The following is a 7,458-nucleotide window of genomic DNA, read 5'->3' on the forward strand; positions in this document are numbered from 1 at the left end:
ATCAGCGGTGGAGATGGAGTACAGAGATCTTATAGCCATTGGAGGGGCGAGCATGGCGGCCACCTAGATCACAGCGGAGATGTTTACGACCTCAACCTGGAACTGGATGTTTCGACTCATCCAGACTCCTCAAGCCCCCTATCCCCCCCCCATCCTCGTCGTCCCATTGCTTGTTCCCTACATGTAATTCTTCATCTCTTTGTGTTCCTCCTCTCCGACTCCCACTTGTTTCTTGTCTCCGTCTCCCCCGGAATATTTGTTTTTTCATCAAATTGAATTAGGGGAATCAAAAGGTATCCCCCGACCATCCTTTTACCAAGTTGAGTTAGGGAGAGAGGGGTGCTTAAGATGAAAGGAAGTGGAGTGCAGTTCAGATTCAGGTCTTTGCCTGTGTTGCAGTTTGGGGGGGTTGACCTTTGCTTGGACCCAACGAAAGAAAAGCATGGCTTCTTCCTAAGAACCCTAGAAGGATATTAAAGTAGCAATAGAGGACGATATTGAGAAAGTACAAACCCCGTTTCCTTATGAGTAGGGAAATTGTGTTGGATGTAAATATAAACAGAATACAATGATTTGCAAATCCTTTTCAACCCATATTCGATGTTCAAACTCATAAACTTTAGTTTTTTTTGTGCAAATTATAATTAACTTAGAATTTCATGGCTGCAACACCTGCCAAAGTAGTTGGGAAAGGGCATGTTTACCACTGTGTTACATCACCTTTTCTTTTAAAAACACTCAATAAACGTTTGGGAACTGAGGAAACTAATTGTTGAAGCTTTGAAAGTGGAATTCTTTCCCATTCTTGTTTTATGTAGAGCTTCAGTCGTTCATACTGCGCCAAACGTTTTCGATGGGGGACCGGTCTGGACTGCAGGCAGGCCGGGAAAAATTCTCACACTCTTTTTTTTAACGAAGCCACGCTGTTGTAACACGTGCTGAGTGTGGGTTGGTATTATCTTGCTGAAATAAGCAGGGGCGTCCATGAAAAAGACAACGCTTAGATGACAGCATATGTTGTTCCAAAACCTGTATGTACCTTTCAGCGTTAATGGTGCCTTCACAGATGTGTAGGTTACCCATGCCTTTGGTAATAATGCACCCCCATACCATCACAGATGCTGGCTCTTGAACTTTGCGTCGATAACAGTCTGGATGGTTGGCTTCCCCTTTGGTCCGGATGACACAGTGTCGAATATTTCAAAAAACAATTTGAAATGTGGACTCGTCAGACCAAAGAACACTTTTCCACTTTGCATCAGTCCATCTTAAATTATCTCGGGCCCAGAGAAGCCGGTGGCGTTTCTGGATGTTGTTGATAAATGTATTTCGGTTTGCGTAGTAGAGCTTTAACTTGCACTTACAGATATAGCGACAAACTGTATTTAGTAACAGTGGTTTTCTGAAGTGTTCCTGAGCCCATGTGGTGATATCCTTTAGAGATTGATGTCGGTTTTTGATACACGGTCATTCAATGTTGGTTTCCGGCCATGCCGCTTACGTGGAGTGATTTCTCCAGATTCTCTCAACCTTTTGATGATATTATGGACTGTAGATGTTGAAATAACTACATTTCTTGCAATTGGACTTTGAGAAACGTTGTTCTTAAACTGTTTGACTATTTGCTCACGCAGTTGTGGACAAAGGGGTGTACCTCGCCTCATCCTTTCTAGTGAAAGACTGAGCATTTTTTTGGGAAGCTGTTTTTATACCCAATCATGGCACCCACCTGTTCCCAACTAACCTGCGCACCTGTGGGATGTTCCAAATAAGTGTTTGATGAGCATTCCTCAACTTTATCAGTATTTATTGCCACCTTTCCCAACGTCTTTGTCACGGGGCATCAAATTCTAAAGTGAATGATTATTTGCAAAAAAAAAAAAATTCCCAACTCATATGGAAACGGGGTTTGTACAAACACACGACTTGTTTACCCGCCTCTTTGTTTATTGACACGGCAAAAGCAGAAGTGGCACCGAGGCTAAGATGACTAAGCTCTTAACTGTCTGAAGTGCAACAGCCACCAGTCGCTGTGAATATGCGACGCTGGGGGCCCGAATGTGAATGAACTTCCTCATTTCCGGGATAAATAGACATTCATAGAAATACCCCACTTAAGGTTTCTGACCACTGGTTACATTGCACAAAAAGCACAGTTATGAAGTCTCTCCATGGAAACTTGCCCCAGCACAGTGCTTAACAGTTTTCAGATGAACCCACGTCGCCGTGATGTAATCGACAACAGCCTTGACAGTAAAGACTGACGCACAAAAAAAGCAGAGCCGACGGCAGATAATCACTGATGACCTCTGCTGACAGGAAACAACCGCAGCCTGACCTGTCAGAAAAAGCCAATCACATGGAAGATCTCTCTGAATGTCAGAAATTAGTTTGAAAAAGTCAAATGTGTTTGAGATCTTGCATCATTTCACCTCGACTTTGTCCACTGTGGCCTTTTACACCTTCTCACACTGTCGACACTGCTTGCCTTATAAAGCCAAACATCATGCATGATTTGGGTAAATAAAACCCCCCACAACGTTGTGTAAATGGTAAACAAAAACAGAATATAATGATTTGCAAGTCCTTTCTGACCTTTATTCAATTGAATAGACTGCAAATACAAGATATTTAAAGGCCTACTGAAATGAGATTTTCTTATTTAAACGGGGATAGCAGGTCCATTCTATGTGTCATACTTGATCATTTTGCGATATTGCCATATTTTTGCTGAAAGGATTTAGTAGAGAACATCCACGATAAAGTTCGCAACTTTTGGTCGCTAATAAAAAAAAGCCTTGCCTTTACCGGAAGTAGCGGACGATGTCAAGAGGTTGTGGAGCTCCTCACATCCTCACATTGTTTACAATCATAGCCACCAGCAGCAAAAGCTATTCGGACAGAGAAAGCGACAATTTCCCTATTAATTTGAGCGAGGATGAAAGTTTTGTGGATGAGGAAAGTTAGAGTGAAAAAAAAAAGCGACGGCTCCAGTGGGACTGTTTCTGATGTGATTAGACACATTTACTAGGATAATTCTGGAAAATCCCGTATCTGCTTATTGTGTTAATAGTGTTTTAGTGAGATTATAAAGTCATACCGGATGGCTGCGGTGAACGCCAGTGTCTCTGAGAGAAGCCGAGGAGCCAAGATCACAGCTGCCTTTTTGAGCTGTAGGAGGACGTCGCATATTCCACTCAAGTCTCAGGTAAGAGCCGATTTAATGTCACAATTTTCCCATCCAAAAACTTGCTGGTTGACGTAGAGAAACATGTGCGCTTGACCGCTCTGTGTTAAAGCTTCACAACAAACAAAGAAACACCGGCTGTGTTTCGGTTGCTAAAGGCAGCTGCAATACACCGCTTTCCCCCAACAGCATTATTCTTTATAGTCTCCATTATTAATTATTAATCTGTGACGTAACGGGGACTATGGTGTTGTTTGTTTTCCTGGAATGCAAGGGAAGGTGACGGGACATGGTGTGAAGGTATATACACAGTTTTCAATTTTGCTATAAAAAGTTTACAAACAAAAGGCGCTCGCAGCGGAGGCACAAAACTTAACGCTGGAAACAAAACTAGCACTTTGACGTAAACTATGGGCCAGAAACAAAAGACACTAACTGTGGCATTAATAAACAAAAACCTATTTGCAGTGACGTGAGCAGGGCAGCATGGACTATGAAACTGCATGAAACAAGCAGCGTGAACTAATCATGAAACAGAGTGATGATGCCAGGACGACCAACAGAAAATGACAGGCTTAAATAGTCTCTTCATGATGGAAAACAGGTGCGTGAGTCCAAATGAGTCAGGTGAAACCAATGACCATTTGCAGTCCTCTCCAAAGTTTCTCATAGTCATCATAGTCACTGTCACGGACGTCCGATTGGGGTGAGTTTTTCCTTGCCCTTATGTGGGCTATGTACCGCGGGTGTCGTTGTGGCTTGTGCAGCCCTTTGAGACACTTATGATTTAGGGCTATATAAGTAAACATTGATTGATTGATGACGGCAAGGAGGCGGAGGAAGCGGCGAAGCAGAGAGGCGGGGCTTGCTGGGAGCGACGCCGCCACAATCTAATTCAGGTGCGTGGGTCACACACCTTGACATAACTAACATTTCTCCTGACGCTGTATAAAAGGGGAGAAGGAGGAGCGATCTTGGCAGAAGGAGTAGGAGAACCAGCCAGCAGAAGCAGACGAGCGCGAAGCACCGAGAGCGAGCCGAAGACAGCAGCGAGGACTCGGCCGATCGAAGAGCGAGCAGAAGAGAGGAGCATCTGAAAAGCGATCCGACCGAATAGACAAAGCTTTATTGAAAAATAAACGAGAGTAAAACCTGCAAAAGCAATCTCCTTCCTGAGTGGTCCATGCAACCTGCACAATGACTACAGAAAGCCGTTCACAGACCCCTTTAATGCGCCTTTTTCTATGAAAATAGACGTGAATCGACCAGCCCGAGGGTCTGAAAAACACGGTACTTTGTGAAGTTATTACATCACTCTATGTCTCGATTCTTATGAATCTACTTATAGCTTGTTGCTCTCTGCTGTTACACAATTCCAGCTATATTTAAAAACTGAATTTATAATACTTGTATCACATTTCCACAACCATCATGTGAATTTTTTTTTATTTTTATGGCTACTTTTCTCTGAAATATCATTTCCAGTCCAAGTAGTTATGACTTAGCAGGGCTGTCAGTGCAAGTCATCAATCCTGCCTGAAGTGAAGCATTCAGCCGCTGTAATCACATGAACTTGAAGCAAATCCAACTAAGAATTAGCATCGCTCATATGACTGCTCGCCTCCTTCTGCGCCGTTCAAATCTTCCTGAAGTGTGAGATCAACTACAACAGAACCTGGGCAAATTAAGGCCCGGGGGCCACATGCGGCCCGTTAAGTGTTTCAATCTGGCCCGCCGGTCATTCCCAAATATTTTTTTTTTTTAGATCTTTAAGATGGAAAGTGTAGCTGCCAATATGATTTTCAAATGACCGTAGGGCTTGAACTATACAAAATATTTCCATGGTTGGAAACTGTGCTTTTGCATGATGTACTAGTTACTGTGGTAATTAAATAGTTACTATGGTAATCTAAGTCACAGCAGCTCAGACGAGGCACCAAGCCGTGGGGGCGGGGAGCGTTTCCACAGAGCAGGGGTCGGGAACCTTTTTGGTTGAGAGAGCCATGAAAGCCAAATATTTTAAAATGTATTTCTGTGAGATCCGTATAATATTTTTAACACTGAATACAACTGTCAGGTTCAAACACTGATGACATCTATTAAACAAGACAAGAAGCAAGGAATTAAACAGAGACTGGATTCAATTTTGCTCAATGAGGAGAAACATGTAGACTTGTACCCTTGTACAGTTTCATCCCACAATTTCTTTTATTTGGACTTTCCCGAATTACAACAAAAAAATGCGTAAATCTCTTATTCTTTTTAATAACATTGTTATTCTGAAGCTAACCAATAATGAATAAAATACTTATGACCATTAATGCGACTTCTTGAACAGGTGCAATAGAAATGTATGAATGGATTAAAATGCATGAGAATGTTTTATATTTCGAACATTATTTTTAACACTGATTACCAGCGGAATTATTAATTACTTATCGTGTTAAGCAACGTCAGCTAAGATTTATCTGAGAGTCAGATGCAGTCATCAAAAGAGCCACATCTGGCTCAAGAGACATAGGTTCCCTACCCCTGCCACAGAGTGTCAGCCTGAAATGTGGGTGTCAGGGACAGACGTGGAAGGAGATTTTCACAACAAAGTTCTATAACTTAGTTATATTTCAGATTGTTTATTGTATTTTTACCCTTTGCGTTCATATTTCGCCTTTTGTCGCATTTTGCTTGATTGTGTATGTCAATCGAGAGGGGGTGTGACATTCATATGTTGTCAATATTCAGTGTTTTATCGTTCATAGAAAAAAAAAAAAATCCATTCTGTTTTTTAAGGCGGTTTGTCAAAATGTTTTTAGCATTCAATCAGACATTATTGTGAGGTTTTGTATTAGTGTTCCTAAAAATACAAACCCCGTTTGCATATGAGTTGGGAAATTGTGTTAAATGTAAATATAAACGGAATACAATGATTTGCAAATCCTTTTCAACCCATATTCAGTTGAATGCACTACAAAGACAACATATTTTATGTTCAAATACATAAACTTAATTTTTTGGGGAAAAAAATAACTTAGAATTTCATGGCTGCAACACGTGCCGAAGTAGTCTGGATAGGGCATGTTCACCACTGTGTTGCATCACCTTTTCTTTTAAAAACACTCAAATCTAGACTCCAAACATCCCAGAATAAGCTAGTCCGGTTACTTTTAGACCTCCACCCCAGATCACACCTCAATCCAACCCACTTCTCCAAAGTGGGCTGGCTCAGGGTGGAGGACAGAGTCAAACAACTTGCACTGAGCCTAGTCTATAAAATCCGCTACACCTCCCTGATACCGAAGTACATGTCAAACTACTTCCTTAACGTAAATGACCGCCATAACCCCAACACCAGGGGGAGCTCCACAAACCACGTTAAACCCAGATTCCGATCTAACAAAGGTCTTAACTCATTCTCTTTCTATGCCACATCAATGTGGAATGCACGCCCAACAGGTATAAAAGTAAGTGCATCTCTATATTCCTTCAAAATCGCTCTAAAACAACACCTCCAGGCAACTTCAACACTTTACTAATACCCTCCTCCATTCACATCCCCTCTCCCCGGATTATAAACAACTCAAATGTACTTCTAATGTATATACTTGTTCTTATGCTATCTGAACTCACTATGTTCTCTGCTGGCTGTACATATCCTACTAAATAAGACCTACACTGTTTCAATGTCTACATTTCTCTGTTGATGACTGAAGTTCTGATATCAACCAAAGCTCCTCATCCCACCCCCCGGATTGTAAATAATGTAAATAATTCAATGTATATACTATGATGATTAACTTGTGTGATGACTGTATTATGCTGATAGTATATATTTGTACCATGAATTGATTAACGTGGACCCCGACTTAAACAAGTTGAAAAACTTATTCGGGTGTTACCATTTAGTGGTCAATTGTACGGAATATGTACTGAACTGTGCAATCTACTAATAAAAGTATCAATCAATATATAAACTATCAGACTGTGTGGTCACTAGTAGTGGGTTTCAGTAGACCCTGCAACATACTCGATATAGTCGAATATTTTTGGACTGAAAATGGAGATAGTTGGTAATGAAAGAACTCGACTTGAAAATGCTCTGCCACATAATCCCCCAAAGCCGTCATTATCAGCCTACTATGGCGAGTTGGGTAAGTAAAACGCTCCAGGTCTCTTTGGGCGCCAACTGTCCTCCCGTTCCCTGTCACAACACCCGCCCCGGTGGGGGGGAGATCTATGCAGAGGAGGGTCCTCCTGGTCTCTCCCCTGGCTGCACT

The sequence above is a fragment of the Nerophis ophidion genome, linkage group LG16 (genome assembly GCF_033978795.1).
Source record: "Nerophis ophidion isolate RoL-2023_Sa linkage group LG16, RoL_Noph_v1.0, whole genome shotgun sequence".
NCBI classification, from domain to species: domain Eukaryota; kingdom Metazoa; phylum Chordata; class Actinopteri; order Syngnathiformes; family Syngnathidae; genus Nerophis; species Nerophis ophidion.